Source organism: Nomascus leucogenys, chromosome 18 (genome assembly GCF_006542625.1).
Source record: "Nomascus leucogenys isolate Asia chromosome 18, Asia_NLE_v1, whole genome shotgun sequence".
NCBI classification, from domain to species: domain Eukaryota; kingdom Metazoa; phylum Chordata; class Mammalia; order Primates; family Hylobatidae; genus Nomascus; species Nomascus leucogenys.
The window spans coordinates 64,108,186-64,127,994 of record NC_044398.1 but is presented as its reverse complement, the minus strand read 5'-3'; the positions used below and the strand labels follow the sequence as shown (position 1 = coordinate 64,127,994).

Sequence of the window (19,809 nt, the reverse complement as noted above, 5' to 3'; positions counted from 1 at the left end):
ATGGTCATTTGGTTCTAGTTCTGAGTGCTTCTAGTGCCAAAAAACTCTGTAGGAGTTACTTAGTTATAGATTTTTGTGGTAGCTTTCTCAAAAGCTGGTTATAATAGTGATGTATTAGGCATGTGAGCAGGTTCCCTGCCTCTTGTGGTGCTGGGATAGTGGAGGTCTTAGGAAGCTTATCTCATTCACCTGTGCTGTACACTCGTGTCAGCAAGTTTTGCATTGGGTATGTAGTTCAACCTCCAGGCCAGATGCTTAAGGGTAAAAGTTGGCTGTGGCAGAGACCAATGGGTATATGCTTCTTTTTCTTTTCCAAAAGATGCTTTCTGTGGCCTCAAGCAATGGGTTGGTTTGTGGAATGTGCAGTGCCCTCAGATCCATGCTCAGCCCCTGAGGAGGGGACAAAGCTGGTTGGAGCTGGTCCATCAATCTCACCCTTGTATCCCTCAGTGGTGAAAATATGCACCAGCCCTGATGGGGGTGGTGGGGAAGGTAACGATGAAATGCACTGAGGGCTTTGCAGGTGGTGAGGGAGCTGACCAAGCTCCATGGCCTGGGCAGGCAGGAGTCCACTTCAGTGGAAAATTCTCCTTCAGCCCCAAACACAGATCTGTGGCTTTCCTGCTCTCTACTGCAGCAATGCTACCACTCTGTGTAGAGTAGGGAGAGGATCTGCATTTCATGCAAACGCAGGCCTGTTGTACACACTGCCAATGGGGGCATTGCCACTCCTAATAGTCCTAGAATGGCCATCCACTTGTATGCCTATGCCAATCTCCTATCGGATCACCCACAGCTCTGTCTGTAGCAGTGAGCAAGAAAGAGAAGTTTCTCTCTCCATGTGTGTGTCTAAGTATGTAAGATGCCTGGAGCAAAGCACAGTGTCTGCATGTCTAGTGGAAGAGGTGTAGTCCTTCTCAGCCCACATGCTGGAAGTTCACAGGTACAGCAAAATACATGCTTTGGTTTCCTTTGTCTCAAGGGATGCTCTTGTCTCTTGATGTTCTGTACTTTCCCTTCCCTTTGCAGCAGCATGCCCTGAGGGCTAGACCATTGGAACTCCTGCAGCTCCCCTGGGCCCAGCCAGCTCTGTGTGGCTGCCACAATCTGAATGGGTACTGGAGAATGTCTGTGGCGGCATTCAGTGATGTGGAGACACAAAGGTTACAGTTCCAGCAGGGCACAGTCTCACAATTGATATGTACCCAGTATAGTAGCTTGCTACTATAGCTCAGGTTTGTAGAAAGGGCGAGTGGCCCTGTGCAAGCTGGTAGTGTAGCATAATACCCTCAAGAAGTACCCAAATCATTGCTCAACCGAGTGCTTGGGCTTGTGAGGGCAGAGGAGCTCTCTGATAGTTTGGAAACAGCAGTCTGCCCCTGGGACAAGGGGAACCAAAAACACTCCCATCTAATCTTTTGACAACATACCAAGTCCCTCTGGGTTCGATCTCTGCTAGCCTCTTGCTTCCTTCTTTTTCTGTTCTTTCTGTGACTTCTCTGAGAGTTTTTTGCTCACCTGGTCAGGAGGTGCACGATTTTAACAGAGTTATGGTTTTCTCTCAAATGAGAGGGTAAAGGTTGTATATTTATGAGACTTTTTTTTTTTTTTTTGAGACGGAGTCTCGCTCTGTCGCCCAGGCTGGAGTGCAGTGGCGCGATCTCCGCTCACTGCAAGCTCCGCCTCCCGGGTTCACGCCATTCTCCTGCCTCAGCCTCTCCGAGTAGCTGGGACTACAGGCGCCCCCCACCACGCCCGGCTAATTTTTTTGTATTTTTAGTAGAGACGGGGTTTCACCATGGTCTCGATCTCCTGACCTCGTGATCCGCCCGCCTCGGCCTCCCAAAGTGCTGGGATTACAAGCGTGAGCCACCGCACCCGGCCCTATTTATGAGACTTTTGCAGTCTTTCAATGTGGGGATTGAAGAGGGCATTATTGGCACTGGGTAGGGATTATGATGGAATAGTTTAGGATTGTTGGAAACATCAGAGTGAGGGCTTTGAGACAAACATTTTAAAGAATCATGAATAGTAAGAAGTTAATTGAAATTATCTGTTGACAAGATGACAACTTTGTTATTCATTAAATGGATCTTTGAGAAGTCCCTGAATAGATAGTATAGTCATTTGCAACTTTTATCTTACTGGGCAGAAATTTCCTGGAGTAGTAGAGTAATATTGCTGTATTGTGGACAGTAAACTGCATGTTAAATGTTTTATTTCCTCAGGAAACATGTTCAAAGATGTTAAGATCCAAGGTCTAGTTGTTTGCAGATTCAGACCTGGGAATTCAAGTCTTCTGAATCACTAGATTGGGATTCTACTTTATCACAACATATTAATATTCCCAATTCTATTATTTATACCAACAAGGATGGAATAAGGTCTAACCTCAAGTTTAATTGACTTAATACGGCATGTGAACATGGAGATAGGTTAATTCTAATGGAAAATAATTCTGTTATGAGAATGATGGCAGAGAAGGCCAGAGTGCACAAATATCTATATTTGGGAAAACAATAAATATCCCCCTGCAGCAAAATATAAAAGACTCCCAAATTTTCACTGAGAGCATTCACGAAGAGTCATTTCCTATGCATCAACAATAGACCCTAATTTAATTATTACACATTGTATGCTTGTATCAAAATATCCTGTTTCCCATAAATATGTACAACTATTACATATCCATAAACATTTTTTAAAACCTAAAATAATATATAATTTAAAATGATGGGTTACAAAATTCCAATATGGCATATAAAGGCATACAATGAAATAAAAAGACCCTGAATTTCTTCCTACAATTCAAGATATTCAAAGTGTAGTATACAATTAAAAAACTAAATTGTCTACATATCTTGAAATCATATAATTTGATTTACTCAGTACTTACTGTGCCTTTATACAACTTAATTTCAATGCTTTTTGTTTGCGAATTTTGAGGTTAACAATCATAAGTCAGTAAACCTTGAAAATGAAAAATTTTTAGCACTCCATTTGTCAAATGCTTGTTTCAAGTTTTTTTAATGCATTAGAAAAGACATAAATGGTGCGTGCCTGTAATCCCAGCTACTTAGGAGGCTGAAGCAGGAGAATCGCTTGAACCAGGGAGTCGGAGGTTGCAGTGAGCAGAGACCGTACCACTACCCTCCATCCTGGCAACAGAGTGAGACTCCATCTCAAAATAATAATGAATAAATAAATAAATAAATAAAATACCATTCTTAATAGAGTAAGATAATATCTCATTGTCATTTTAATTTGCATTTTTCTGGTGATTAGTGATGTTTATCTTTTTTTCCCACATTTCTTGACCATTTGTGTAGCTTCTTTTGAAAAATGTCTATTTCTGTCTTTTGCCCACTTTTTAATGCTTGTTGTTGTTGTTGTTGAGTTATTTGGGTTCCATGTAAATTCTGGCTATGAATCCTCTGTCGGATGCATGGTTTGTAAATATTTTTCCCATTCTGCAGCTTCTCTTTTTATTCTGTTGATTGTTTCTTTTGTTGTGCAAAAGCTTCTCAGAATGGCTATTATTATGATAAGATATGACAGAAAATAACAGATTTTGGGAAGGATGTGGAGAAAAGGGAGTGCTTATATACTCTTGTTGGAAATGTAAATTAGTATAACCTCTGTGAAAAATATTATGGAGATTTCTCAAAGAAGTAAAAATAGAACTACCATGTCATTTAGCAATTTCACTAATTGGTATCTACGCAGAGGAAAATAAATGACTATATCAAAAAGATACATGCACTCATGTTTATTTCAGTACTCTTCACAATAGTAAAGATATGAAATAAACCTGTGTCCCTCAAAGGATGATTAGATATAGAAAATGTGATATACATACACAATGGAATACCACTTAACCATAAAATGAATGACATCATGCCTTTTGCAGCCACACGGATGGAAGTGGAGGCCATTATCTTAAAGAAAACAACTAAGAAATGATAAGAGGAATACCGCATGTTCTCAGTTATAACTGGGAGCTACATAACGTGTACACATGAATATAGAGTGTGAAATAATAGACAATGGTGACTCAGAAGGGTTAGGGGGTGGGAGAAAGGTGGATGACGAGAAATTACTTAGTGGATACAATGTAAATTATTTGAGTGATGGTGATGCTGAAAGCCCAAGACATCAAAAATAAGCAATATATATAGGTAACAAAATTCTAGTTACAATCTTTAAATTTATACACATTTTTTTTAAAAAAAGAAAAATAAATACCTGTATAGGACACTTAGGTTGATTTACAAAATAGTTCTTCAAAAGATGAAATACTTCTAAAATCTGATTGATCACAGCAAAGAAAGCACATCCTGCTAGGCTAAATATATATTCAACACACACACACACACACACACACACATTATATATGTATGTATATACATATTTTCAACATATATGTATGTATATACATATTTTCAACATATATGTATGTATATACATATTTTCAACATTAGCTATCAGCTTCCTTACAAAAACATTGTAGTTCAAAACTCTAGCTGTGTATATATACAAATATTTGAAAATTATTAAAAGCACACCTTATCTTGCATTAGAAAAATGTTAGATTGTTTGAAATCAATTATGAATTATTTATGCACTACAATTTCAATACATTCCAATTCCACTTTATAACTTATTTAGTAAAAATGTTATTCTTATGATTATCTGCTTTACCAAAACTTGCACTTTTAATTACAAAACCATTCCTTTTATCTTTAATAGTGAGTTTTAATTGAGTTTATAATAACATGTACAATGATGCTAAAGGTCAGATTAAATTCCAGTAGCTTTTCTTTGATTCCAAGAACTAGAGAAAAAATTTTCAAACCATTATTAAATTTTTATAAAATTTAAAATTTGTATTTTACATTTCAGAATGTGCTATTTTCAAATTATTTTTATCTTCTTGTGCTACTTTTATTCTAAAGGCTCAATACTTACATTTCATTTTTGATACATACAGAAAAAAATCTTAGAATTCAAAAGAATAAAAGTTGGCTTAGAAGAAGTCATATGATTTAATTGAAAGCTCATACTTCACAAAATGATACTTAAGTGCCTTTCTGGAGCTCTGTATGATAAATCATTGTGGGCACATTCTAGTTAAACTACCTATAACATTTTAACTAGTTCCTAGAACTTGTTTAGCAGACTTGCAGTGGTTGTCTTCACAAGAACTAATATCACATAGCCTTTAGTGATTTTATCAACATTTTTTGAAAAGGGAAATAAAATACTTTTTGTAAATTAAACATGGACTTTTAGAAATCGGATTGCTGCAAAGAAGTACTATTGCAACATAAAAAGTATTTTCAAATAGTAACATAAATAGCAGCTAATTATGTCATTGAATTATACTGCAAACTACAGAAGAAAAAATATTTGAACTCCTTTCTATAAACTCTCTTTAAACTCTATGGTACAGCTCCTTATTCTTTATTATCCACACATATTTCACATTCACAAAAATAGAACTTTTACCTTCCACTGATCCCACTGACGCGTTCTGGTGGCTTCATGCATCTGGCAGCCTTCAGTACCACCATGGCCCCCCTCTCAGCATGAGGTATATTCTTGACTACAAGTATCCAAGTACTTTCCTTATATCAACAACTATCCTGAATGCTGAGGTGGAAAGACAGGTGGGAGTTTAGACTGAAAAAAATCTAACAAAAGGAAAAAAAGAGATGTGTTATTATTGGTAATCTTTCATAGTTAACATGTTAAAGAAAGAACTCTGTGCTTTGCATGTGTTTCTAATACAATACAAGAAGAGAATATGGCAAAGGCAAGGAGTAGCAACCCCATCCTGGCATATGCAACTATTAACAACTATTAACAACTATATTTAGTTCAAAGCAAATAAAAAATTCAGGAAAAGGCTAAGCCTGAGCAACAGGAATTAGCTATAACTGCCCATGTCAAACCAGGTTGTATAGGTAACTTTATGTAATGGTTTCTTTTATGATTAGATAAATCCTAACATTTGATTCTGTCATTTATTTCAATTAGCTATTGATTTGTTCAATGTATTGATTACCATCTGGCAGAGATTTTCCTTTCTTTTTAACAAATTGCTTCTGAATGTATCTTAGTAATAATTTAATGTTTTACTTTCCATTGTGGCATTGTTCTCTGTTTCATAATTCAGACATTCTAAACTATAAGGATTAGATGAATTTAATAGTGCTTTGAAAAGTAGGTAGTGAAAGAACCAAACGATACTGAAATTTACTGCGTGTCTTCCCATTTGTGTGGTCTGAGGTTAAAATTGTGGGCTTAGAAACTGGACCAATCAAGTTCGTATGCCAGCCAATCACCTTGGGCAAACTAGGTACTTAACCCCTCTGTGCTTCAATATCTTCATTTGTATCGTATGAAGTAGGTTTTTTAATGAGGCGTAAGAGCGTTAATTTTTTTTTTTTTTTGAGACAGAGTCTCGTTCTGTCGCCCAAGCTGGAGTGCAGTGGCGCCATCTTGGCTCGCTGCAACCTCTACTCCCTGGGTTCAAGCGATTCTCCTGCCTCAGCCTCCCGAGTAGCTGGGACTACAGGCGCCCGCCACTACGCCCAGCTATTTTTTTTTTTTTTTTGTATTTTTAGTAGAGACGGGGTTTCACCCTGTTAGCTAGGATGGTCTCGATCTCCTGACATTGTGATCTGCCCACCTTGGCCTCCCAAAGTGCTGGGATTACAGGCGTGAGCCACCACACCCAGCCAAGTGCGTTAATTTTAATAAAATAAAATGGCTTAGAAGATACCAAGCTAACTCAAAGTTTGCTATAATCATTAACATAAGGCTGTGGCTTCATTTCTTCTCTATTCCCATTTTGCTCCTCCTCTTCCATTTCTCTTTCTGTTATTCTTAACTCTTAACAAATTATAGACTATAAATGCATACAGACACATAGTTTACACATTCTAATAAGGTTCACACGATACCTATCCCAACTTGGTCTTAAATGTATTATCATGAAAGGAACTCAAACCATTTAGCACATTGCCTCACCCCTATAGGGGTTTGAAAAATAGTACTTGGTATTATTATTGGCATTTCTGTTACTTGATGACATTAGTTGTGAAACTATTATTGCTGTGGTCATTATTACTACTTGCTAGTATTATTTGAGGAATTATTATTCTCATTTCTCAGTACTTTAAAGATAAGTGATTTGAGGTACACAGTTGTCCTTTAGTATCCATGGAATATTGGCTCCAAAACCTCCTGTGGATGCCAATACAGAGAATGCTCAAGTCCTTGATATAAAATGGCATAGTATTCGCATATAACATATGTACATTCTGCCGTATACTTTGTTATCTCTAGATTACTTAGAACAACTCATACAATGTAAGCACTATGTAAATAATTGCTACACTGTACTGTTTAAGGAATAATGAAAAGGAAAATGTCAGTTCGTGTTCAGTGCAGCACAACCACACAACCAGTCTCTTTTAAAAAGTATTTTGGATCTGTGGTTGTTTGAATCTGTGGGTCAGGAATCCACAGATATGGAGGGCCAACTCTACTAGCCATTTGTCTATGTATTTCCTACGTAGAAGTATTAATATGTCTTAATTTTAATAGAAAATGGAAGCAGCAAACCAAAAACTGTATTTTTGAAATTAGAGATCAAATTATGAGTATTTTTTCTTTGTTTTATATTTTTGTCTTGGCAAAGTGAAATGATTCTGTAAGTGTGAATCAATGAAATATTAATTTGTTCTCATTTCAAGCAGACTAAATAACATCAACTTAAAAACTTATGTTGAGTGTCTTTAGCTAATATATTTTATTATAGTTAAATCTACTTAGCTCACAGTTGCTGCTTTACAGTAAAATTGATGGTACTCCAATAATTCACTCATAAATAATGTCAGTCAAAAATGTCTTCCTTCATAAATTTAGGATGATTTAGTACCAAAAATGTACTTACTTTAAAAAGATGTGACTTTTACTTTATATCTTGGCTGAAAGTAAAAAAGAAACAAACATTACTGTGGAGTTATGAGTTCCATTTCTGCTTTGAACTCTATATTTACTTTAACAATAAAATAGCAAATTGTTTAAGAATCATAGAATATGTTTGCTCCATGGAAATAGGCAGACCTAAACAGGGTAAAAAAAAAACAACTTGAAATTGACTCACATTTTAAAGAGTATTTAAAAAAATTTACTATAGATAGAAACATTTTAAAATCATATAACAATTTCTACTGATAAGGAAACACGATCATTATTTTTTCTTGCTTCAATTCATATAGCTATATATTAGGTAGAATAAGATATTTTACAACAACTTTAGCTGGAGAGAAAACAACTTTATGTCAATTAAGTAATGCTGTGTAACAAGCTATCCAAAATTTATGTCTTAAATATACATTTTTGTCTTTAAAATTTTTAAGACTTGCATTTCTAAGTTTTTATCTGAAAACCCATAAATCCAAACAATTGTACTACCAAAATGAATTAATATTGTTTGCTATTATTGATATAAAGAGGTGAACATTAATATATAACTCAAAGCTCCATTTATTTTTATGTTCATTGCATTAATATAATTTGCTTCTGTCTCTATTCTCCTTGCACCTCATGGATCAGCAAGTCTGTTTGGTTCAGCTGATCTGGTTGTCTTTTGCTGGTGACTAGACTTGCTCATGCACATATAGGTGATTTATGGGCTCTGCTCTAAGCTAGTCTTGGCCAGAACACCTAAGCTGAGCAGTGTTGGTCCATGTGCCCTGGCATGTCCTTTTCACAGTGATGACGGAATTACAAGAAAGCAAACCAGAAATTAGCATAATGTCCCTTCCCGCTCATTCTACTGTCAAAGCGATTCATGTACCACCACCAAAAGAAAAGGGGTGGAGAAATATGGTAACCTTCTTACTGAGAGGAACTACAAAGTCACATGACAAAAGGCTGAAGAATTAGACAAATCATGCATTCTGCTACATTTTTTCTTCTTCTATATTTTGAAGCAATGATTATTTTCCTCAAAAATAGCTACACGTTTCACAAAAGAAAATAACTTTTTAAAATTTTTGAATTAGGTCAGAACTTCTCACTTTACAAACAGTACATAACTAAATGAGCTTAATAGTAGCACCCTAAAATTCTTCCAGACTTGGAAGGCAGCAGTGAGATAGCATTAAGGTAGTGATAACATTTCTATGATATTTTTCACAGTAATCATGAAAAAAAACTGCACAGTTTTATGAAAACTCATTTTTCCTATTTAATTGGAAGTTTGGAATTTTTAAGTGTTTATTTATAAACTTATAATTGTAAACAATTAAAGTCCTAAAAGGAATTAACGTATTAGTTATTCTGGTGTTGTCTACATGAAGAGAGGCCAGTGCTATTATTGTATACCTCAAAGCTCCATTTAATTCCATGTTTGTATGACAACCTGGTCTGCCTCTTTGCCTCTATATTCCCAAATAATAGCATTCTCTATTGACAGTCACTTTGTGAAATAATAATGGTGTTCTGCTTAGATTATTAAAATAGCTAAATGAAAAATTAGGGAAAAGTTCCAATTATTATACCATGGAAAGGACTTGATCTTTTTTATATTCAGTACTGTATAAATACATAATGAATCTAGATTCATTTTTAAAAATTCAATTCATGACTCTTTATATGCATTTACATTAGTAGATTTAGGTCAGCATTTCAAAATGTTTATAGAATGAAATGGAATGGAACAAAAAAGAAAATCAAATGCACTGCACACAGTCAAAGTAAGAAGTAAGAATTGTTTTCTGAAACTCTTGTTTAGTGTCTCTGTGTTGTGGGTCACAAAAATTTGACAACCAGTGATCTAGACTGTGATATCTTAGCACCGGTCTGAGAAATTCTCTGATCCACCTCTTTCTGCAAACCAGAAAAAGAAATTGTACAATTTAAATAAAAATGAACAGAAAATAAAATCTCACAAGTTTCCCTCATTTTAATTCTCCCCTTAGCATATGCCAATGACTATGATTCCCTGTGCTGCCTAGTATTTCTAAAGCCTAATTAAATCTTTCCTTTTCTACTATTCTTTACAACAGATCTTGGTATAGATAAGCATTTGTATAAAACATATTCATGTAGAAGATATCAGAATTTAAATGCTACCAAATTATTGGTAACTTGCCATATAGAAAGGTTAAAAGCATAACTCCTGTTTTAACTATATATTACCAAGTGGATTATAAAGCACAGGGTTTTGAATGGCCACCTGAAAGGCCACTCTGCTTACAGAGTAATGAAAAGGGGCATTCTCCAGGGACATTCATTCAGACGACTGTTTGGTATAGTGGAAAGACCACAGGGCTAAGGGTTAGTGAGTCCTGTTGCTGATCCCGGGTTTGCTACTTGTGTCTCAGTGTTCTAACCTATACAATGCAGATATAATACTGCAATAACTAATAATAGGATCATTGTGACACTCAAATCAAATAATCTATGAGAACATCTTTTGAAAACTCTGGAGATTTTAAAAATGAGTTGACGATTACATAATGTTAGTATTGAATGTATTATGAAAGCAAGTACATTGGAATAAACCTCTGCTATCAACTGTGACTGAGAGTATCAGGTTCAACAAATAGCCTTTTTCCCTTCATCATCCTAGCAGTGGTCATGAAAGGACAGGCCAAGTAGTGCTTTATGCTGGAAGAATAACTCCTTTCAAAGTAATCTGGAAATTTGAGATAGGGATTTCAAGAAACCAGATTGTTCTAAATGTACCTCTTGTTTAATTGCAAACACACACAAGAATTGCTTGATTACCATAGTTACTTTGGCAGATTGAAGAATATTAATTATTTAGACTTGAGAAGTTGTACTTGACAAGTAATTAATTAACGTTATTTTAAAGATTCACATAATTTAATTTGAACTAAACAGTTTACTCTAGTTTGATTTAATATTCAGGTACAAATTGTATGTCCTAAATAAAAGGACTAGATTTATATTTCTTATGACTAAATCTGGCTTATAGTTGTATTAATTTTCATTTATTTACATTAGCCTTAAAATAATTTTCTAGGATATAGTCATAATCACCTTGTATAGGACATCTCGTAACAAGGGAACTGAGGAGACTCATCTCTCTGAAGGTAGAATTGCATCTGTGGCATAGCAGACAGGTAGAATGTTATAGTATGCTTCATAATTCCATGTATCCCATATCACTATGTGTATTAAAATCTGTAGATAATTGAATGTTTAAGATAATATATGTTTTAAGGATACTACAGAATGCACAATGTCTTTTCTTTCAGTATATGCTAAATGCAAAATAGCAGTTATTACGAAGGTCATTTAAGAGCAAATGTTTCAAGTTCTAATATACTTAGCGTCTTTGAGAGGAAGGGGTTTACAGTGAAGCAACCTATTTTTGAGTTACAAGAGGGGAAGGTAAAGGAGTGTATTTAAATAAGGAAGGTAGATGAGCGCATGATGATTTTATAATAAAAATAAATTTGAGAGATATAGCTAAGTATAATTTTGCATTCTCCATGGCCCAGCCTATTCTATGGTTAGATCCTTATAGTTATATTTGAATCATTGATAAGACTTCGATTTTACAAAATTTGCCTCACTTTATATGTTACCTGCAGTTTACCTTTACTTTCCAGGCACTGAAGAAGGCACTACCTTATTAATATTTCAAATAAACTAAACGGTATTGTGTATATATATGTACATGTGTGTATTATAGATATAAGTTATATAGTAGAATTCAATCTGCTATCTGAGATCTGAGATGCAGTGATTAAATCAAATTAAAGGTGAAACTGGAGGCTATTCACTCAAGTAATCTACCAGTAATTAGGATACCAAATTAATTTTCTTTGCCTTTGATGAGACTCTGTGTTATGTTTTTGTGTGCATCAGTTTATATATTAGTTTAGTTAGAGTTTGAGGGGAAGCGGAGCTCCAAATTTATGGTAACAGCAGTTTTCTTTAAAGCATATCAACAGAGATGAATTGGCAGATTCTCGGTTCACCATCTTTTATACAATATTGCCCTCTATGGGAATATTGTAAAATATTGAATATTTTAGCAGGGTGATAAGTATATTCTTTCATACTCTCCTGTGTTCATTACATGATTTTTCTTTCCTCTTAATTTAATTACTTTGCTCTTTCCCACCCTCTAACAGGTATAAACAGCTGAGCTGGCAAACAAATTCATCATTGTTTTATTATATAGTAGGTTTAGAGTATCAGAATTCATTTTACTTTATTTATTTTACATTATATTTAATTATTTGTTTGGCTTTCTTTTGTAAAATATCTGTTTTCAGAGTACTATATTTTCATTTACTTCATATCATCTCATTTATGATAATTCCTTTTCAGAAAAGGGAAACACCAATTAAAGTTTTAAAATAAAATTATACTTAATATGGAAGACAAACAAATCATTTTACATAAAGGAATACTTAGAATTTACAGTGCCATTCTTCTGATTCTATAAATGCAAACCAAATTACAGTAATGTATAAAATATTTTAAATTCTTTAAAATATATGACAATATTTTTACTAAAATATTTGTATTCATGAATTATATTAGGAAGATTAAATGACATGGATTCTAAAGAGGAAAACTAATCTGGGTTTTCTTATCCATGGGGAAAATTGCTTTATAATGCATGTTTGCATCTTCCTTTTGAAATGAATTGTTGTTTCTATTGTGACATACAGAACTGGTGCAACAGTTTCATTGAAAATATATTTATATGAGAAATGTTAATTTCTGGTTCCCTATTTTCTAGCTTTGGGTTGCCATCATTCGTTCATTCATTCATAAATTTATTTTTTTAAATGTCAGTAACTATTTTATGCCACGGTACTGCTCCAAGTATTAAGGATATAAGCCTCAAAAAAAAAAAAAAAAAAAAAAAAAAAGAGATGATCTCTGTCCTCAAAGAATGAAGACTTCATTGCTAGCATTACATGTGTGCCTACAAATCAGGCAATGATAGCAATATAATGCTGTATACCCAATTGTTAGCTGGTTACAGAGGGCAACACTGGGTTTACAGGTCTTGGAATACAGCATGACTCTGGTCATTAGAATTCACAAGTATTGCTTCTCAAGCTTAAGGAGACTTTCAGCCATTGTTGACTTGCTTTAGAACATCTCATGTTCTTATACTACTTGCTCACAACTTACCATCTCAACATGATCCCCCAACACACACACACACACACACACACACACACACACACACACGGCTTAAACCAAATAGGAGAAAGAGTGACAGCATCTAGTGAATTACCCCAGTGACGATAATTTACAGTGAGGCATTGAAGCTAACAGGACAGAAACTGATTTACTGAGGCTTAGTAAAAAATTAAGATTTCCCATGCTGATCAGAGCATTAGCCAAATAGTTCATAAATGAGATGTCTTTCCCTGAAGGTCTGGAGCAGGCGGAAAATAAATGATATTGGGATATTTAAGATACAAAAAATTTGGTAACAGATGAAAGAAAATACCCTATATGACAAAAAGGGTTTTATCAAACTTATCACTGTGATGCTATGATTCTGGTCTGCAAGTAGCTTTCTCACTTTGAACATTTAGGACTTCAGATTAGAGAATGTAAAATGACTTGTAAGGCATAAGTCAAAAGGAAATCACCATCAAACCCTAATAAAATTTGGCAAATGAAAATTCCAAAGAAAAGAGAAACAAAGAAAGAAACAAACTGAAACTGCCTATTGTAGATAAAACTTACAACCCCTATAAGGTATTTAAAGATCCTACTCAGATGAGACACTTCCGCTGGAGTTGGGGCCTAATTAATGCACTTTATGAACTCTCTTTACCTTTGTTGTACCCTCTAAAAGAGAAATTCACTGAAAATTCTCATAACAAAGATCAGACCATGGAAAAATCATAAATTTAATTTTTACTGTCCTCCCCCACCTCATCCTGGGTTTCTCACTTGAGTGCTAACATTTTAGTGACAACAAAATTTCTTGTGATGCAATAGTGTTTTGGCCAACAACTGCTATTTATGAAAAATCGTGTTCCTTTAAGTAGTTGTCTGCCAAATTGGAATTGGGCTGTTAAGTCTGTTTGTTCCCTCACTTGGCCTTTCAAGTTTTGCATCTTCAAAGGATTTATTTGAAGCATTAACATGCTGATTTCTCTCTTGCTACAACAATGCACTACAGTGATACTGGCAAAAAGATTCTTTCTTCCAACCTGCCCTTCCTATTTTTTTTCCCTTTTTCTAATAACTTGTTAACAAGAGATCCAGATGTGTAATAAGATAACATCCAAGTCTGTGACTGGGGTGCTTGTTATCCACATAATGCTATTTGGCACTTACGATTTTTTTTATCAGAAATTATGGTACCATTGAAGAAAAATTGACTTTATGCACCTTCTTTCTCACATAAGTTCTTACCCTAATAATTGCTAGCAGAAGATTTTTTCTCTTAATAAAAAGTTTTTGTATTAGTCACTCACAGCCCAATTAGAGGCTTCCCCTGCTCCCTGAAGGCATAAACTTTGAACACAGAAGTTTCTTTTATTCATGCTTTTTCTTTTAAAAAAGAGTTATAGCCTTTCGTGTTGGGACAACAGGATAGTTGCTCATGTTAAAAAATAAAATTACAAGAAAAGGATATAGACAGAAAGTGGTAGTGTGGTAATAGAATCTTCTGTCTGTAAGTTTTAGTAGTGAAGACTGTAAGTTAAATTAGATGCATTCAATCAAAATTATGAGAACTATAAATTTAGTTGGTTGTGTTCATTCAAAATTATTTTTGCTGTAAAAGTAACAAAAAAGATGAAACTTGAATTGAATAAAAATGTACATTTAAAGATCTAAATATCTTCTGTTTATAGCCTGTATATGCATGTGAATAATTTTTTAAAAAGCAGAAATTATGAAGTATTTGGAATTTTGTTTTAGTATTTTCTGTGCAAACTTTTATTTATTTTAGAGGCAAACATTTAAAACTTACCATTAGTAGCAATTAGCAGAACAAAGTTAATGAGAAAGAAAATGATGAAAATTTTTGAAATTGTTAAGTTTACTGAGTTTTTTTGATGTTTTCTAAGATTTTTTTTTTTTTTTTTTTTTTTTTGAGATGGAGTCTGGCTCTGTTGCCCAGGCTGGAGTGCAGTGGCACGATCTCGGCTCACTGCAAGCTCCGCCTCCCGGGTTCACGCCATTCTCCTGCCTCAGCCTCTCCGAGTAGCTGGGACTACAGGCGCCCGCCACCACGCACGGCTAATTTTTTTGTATTTTTAGTAGAGACGGGGTTTCACCGTGGTCTCGATCTCCTGACCTCGTGATCCGCCCGCCTCGGCCTCCCAAAGTGCTGGGATTACAAGCGTGAGCCACCGCGCCCGGCCCTCTAAGATTTTTATTAGTAGATATTACTACCCTCTCATTTTCACTGTAATAAAGATTTGTCATACAAACAAAAAAAGATCTTCCTTTTAAAATAAACATCTTTTTTTTTCTATTGAGTAAGTGTATACGAAGATATATGTGTGTATTATAAAGAACAAAGTGTATATATATGTATTTATAAATTAAATTTAAAGTATATTATGTTCTTAGATATATAAGTGTATATTATATAATGTTTTCAATGTTTTTCACTTTTAAAATTTCCAAATAATGCATATAACACATACACATTTTTTGAACTTCCAAGGAAACGCCACTGAAAATTTAAAAGGTAAATTCAGAGATAAATTCAGTTGAATGAAAAGGTTTTGTAGTGGGCAAATATTGCTTTAACTTTTGCTGAATCAAGAGAGCAACTGAATAAAAATATGTGGAGCTCTAAAAGTTTATTCGTTTAACAAGTTCAATTCAATTTTTAAAAGATCCATTGAGGTCTTAATAAAAGTCTGGACCTATAGCTTAATAGATAAAGGAACAATTATATTATACTTTATAGAGTGCTTAAAGAAACATAAAAGCATCCACTTTCTTCTTAAAAGTCAACTATAAGCAATTGGGTAAATGCTTTGCATTGCGTGTATTGTCGAAAACGAACTGAATTGATGCTACATTTTGATATTTAGGTGCAAGCCCTGTAAATTGTGGAACACAGTTAAATGATTTAAAAAATTAAAACACTTTGAGCAAGTAACTATTTCCTCTTTTCTCTCTTGTGTATTACATTTCTTCCCAGAAATGTCCAAGGTCATTTATTTCATTTTCCCAACATGACAGATGAGAAAATGATAAAAGATTACAAATTCACAAATACGTTTGTTTTAGTCATTTGCGAATACAATATACAAAGAAAATTATAAGAAAAATATTCAAAATACTGAAGATTATTTTGTTTTGTTTTAGTGTGAGTGTTGTGAATTTCTCTAGTTTTCCCCAGGAATAGAAAAGAAAGCACTTTTTGGTGGGTTTCCATTGATTTATACATATGTATATGGTGGGACCCTCTGCCTTCAGTACTTAGTATATTTCTGAATGAAAAATGAGGCAAGGAGAGTAAAGTTGGGTATTTTTTCCCTAAAGTGAATTTTAATTACTCATCCCTGGATTTTTTGAATATCAAAGTTCATGTTTCACAAATATTTAAAAGAATTTTACCTTTAATAAGAATATCTTCTATTAATATTTTATATAGCACTTTTACATTGTGAAAGTAGTTACTTCTTCAGCTTAAAACATTGTTTATAGTTTAACGCTGGAGAAGAAGTTGATCAACATTTTTCACTTGTAATCATCAATGGATATCAGCTCTAGTTTATCACCAGAGCTGAGGATATAAACCCTGCTCCATGTTTTAATGTGATGGGTTTTATCTTCAGATCACTGTGTTGCCATTTAGTTCCAATAACTGCAAATACTCTGATAAAGTGGCATTCTTGAGTTGTGAAATAGAACTATGTCAATAATATAAAGATGTTGAGCATTTATAATAGTTTTTCATTTAAATATTTTTCTAAAGTTAAGACTTAAAAATAATCACCCAACTTGAATAAAGAAGAAGGCATTATTAGTAAGCCAAACTACATACAGCATAAGAATCTTCAATTGGCTTTTACAATTTATATATTTTATGTTATTTATCAACTGTTAGTGTTTCCCATGATGCTACTCTAGTAATAATTATTTTATTATGACATTTTTGAAATATTTAACTGAAGTTTATTTATCCATTTTGAATTTTGATGTGTATCACTCTGAAAATTCTGACTTGATTTTAATGCATCTTTGCCTTCCAAATGTTTTAAAAGGTAGTAAGAAGTACCTGAACTCTTTAATTATTTTTAAAATATAATTTTTTTCTTTAATATATTTTAGCCTCTGCACCTGAAAAACTAACTGATACATGACCTATGAGTTACTAAGTTGTATTTACTGCTTATGAATAACTGGTAAATATTTCTTCTAACTTGCTAGTTTTGTTTTTCCCTATCGTCTGTATAGCATATGTCTATGGCTTGCTAACCCTCAAAACCTTGTGCAGTATAATAACACTAGTAATCCTGGATGCATTAAAATTATTCTTCTGAAAGACTGCATCATCAATAAATGCTGAGTTTTGAAGGACTCCCTCCTACCCTTACCTTCCAGTCTTATAGAGGATTTCATTGAAACCACACCAGTATTTCAAGTGGAACTACTACGTACAACCAAAGACACCCATATACCTGAGGAGGGCTTGCAGTTGAGAAAAGCTTGTAGCTCTGTTCTGCAGCCTATTAGGGGTGTTGAACCAAATTCTCATTAGCATATTTTGTTCCACTAAATTAAATGGTAGACACTAAGGGATCTACTAAAGCAAGAAAAGCCCAGGGAATCATGTAGTCTGGAATGAGGGGAAGCACCTGAAAGCACTTTACTTTTACTTTTGCATATATCCTAATGAATAAGTTTAAAGAACTTTACATAATGTACATAAAAGTACTTGATAGTATCTTTTTTTTTGTTTTTTTTTTTTGAGACGGAGTCTTGCTGTCGCCCAGGCTGGAGTGCAGTGGCGCGATCTTGGCTCACTGCAGGCTCCGCCCCCGGGGTTCACGCCATTCTCTTGCCTCAGCCTCCTGAGTAGCTGGGACTACAGGCGCCCGCCACCTCGCCTGGCTAATTTTTTGTATTTTTAGTAGAGACGGGGTTTCACCGTGTTAGCCAGGATGGTCTCGATCTCCTGACCTCGTGATCCTCGTACTTGATAGTATCTTTATGTGTTTACATGAATTAATAGAAAACAAAGAGCAGGTATGTATTTTAACTTATATTGCCAAGTTAAAAAGAAGAAAAGAGACATAGAAAAGAACTTTTCCATAATAATCCAGTAATTTACCTTAATTACTAAAACAATGCACCCAATAAATTTACACACACATATACTCTTTCTTTTCTTCTAACATTTATCATGGTCTAAAATGCTATTATTAACTTCAGGACTATGTAGCTTACTAATACTTGTCCGAGTTTCCTATTGCTCATTGTTGGCTTTTGTTGAGTTTGTAATTTGTGTGTTTAACTGGCACACATTTACAGCAGAAAATCCTGTCTTGAACTTTTCTTATTCTGTCCAATAGAATCTCGTGGCACAGTGTCATAGCCGCAAAGTGGAATTATATCCTCAAATTTCATAGGAAATAATTATGCAAATCTTCAAGGAGCATCTAATCAATCACCGCGGTGTGAGAGGAATGCAGCCCATCGCTGAATTAGCTTCTGTTGGAATGTATTCATGTGTAACATCCCACTGACTGGATGACATCACAACAGCTCCAGGTCCTTGAAAGTCTTGAGGATGATTAGCTGAAGGAATTGGCTGTTTCTGCCAATCATAATCCGGCAAAGCTGCCTTTATGGTTCTGGAGATATGAGAGAGAGGGAGGGAGGGAAAGACCGACTGCAGCTAAACAAGAGGCACAGCAGCACTAGCAACAGCAGAGCAGGAGCAGCTAGTATTCCGGTGATTAAATAGTTCTCACAGCCTTTTTGCTGTACTCGGTCTGCTCCCTGGTGTAATTCTCGTGTCCAAGAAGGAAGCTGCATTTTAACGGTGTGCTGAACAGAGGTTTGAATCATTCCAGCTGGCTGCTTGTTTTGAAAAGGACAATGTGTGTATAAATGAAAGGACTCTGCTGGAAGAGTTCAGACACTAAGACTGGAGCTAGAGAGTGCTCCTGGAATATTGTTGAGGCAGATTGCATGAACTGAAAGCTCCTTCTAATTAACCTGGAGCCAAGTGAACCTGAATACTGGATATCTCATGTTCTAACACGGGATAAATTCAAGTTAGAAAAAGACAAAATATTGAAATGCTTCTCTAGGTAAGTTACTGCTTAATTTGCTGAAATCGAGGCGTGTTTCATAAATGAATATGCATTGCTTAGCTATGTAAACAAGTCGAACACAATAAAGTTTTATTTGTGAAAGATTTATGTAGAAGCAGATAATATTTTAAAACCAGATTCAATCTCCCTTTTCTGCATGTGTGTGCTTACCTGTCATCATGCTTTATAGAAGTTATATTTGCACGTAAATAGAAAATACAGTCCTACCTAAAAGAAAAGAGATACAACTTGATAAAATTTAAACAGTTGCCGGAACATTTGCATAGGAAATATCTTATTTGATAACAATTTTAGCCTTTTCATATTAAAAGCATCAATTTTACAAACTCAACATCCAAAGTTAACTGTAGGGTTATAAGTGTTTCCCTAATAAGTGTTACTGAAAACATGGCATTCAAATTACCGAAGATGGGAACTCCTCTTCTTTGGACCTGAGATTTATAAGCATGCCCTGTACTAA

The 19,809-nt window shown here is 34.5% G+C and overlaps 1 protein-coding gene across 1 annotated transcript in view; it reads left to right on the top strand.

Moving 5' to 3' along the window:
• Positions 1-18,892: 18,892 nt before the first annotated feature.
• The window catches only part of LOC100607259 (N-deacetylase and N-sulfotransferase 4), a 274,548-nt gene continuing 273,631 nt past the window's right edge, over positions 18,893-19,809 (top strand). The window contains exon 1 of the mRNA XM_030798085.1: positions 18,893-19,325. The gene's annotated coding sequence lies outside the window, so the exon portion shown is untranslated. The remainder of the gene's footprint in view (positions 19,326-19,809) is intronic.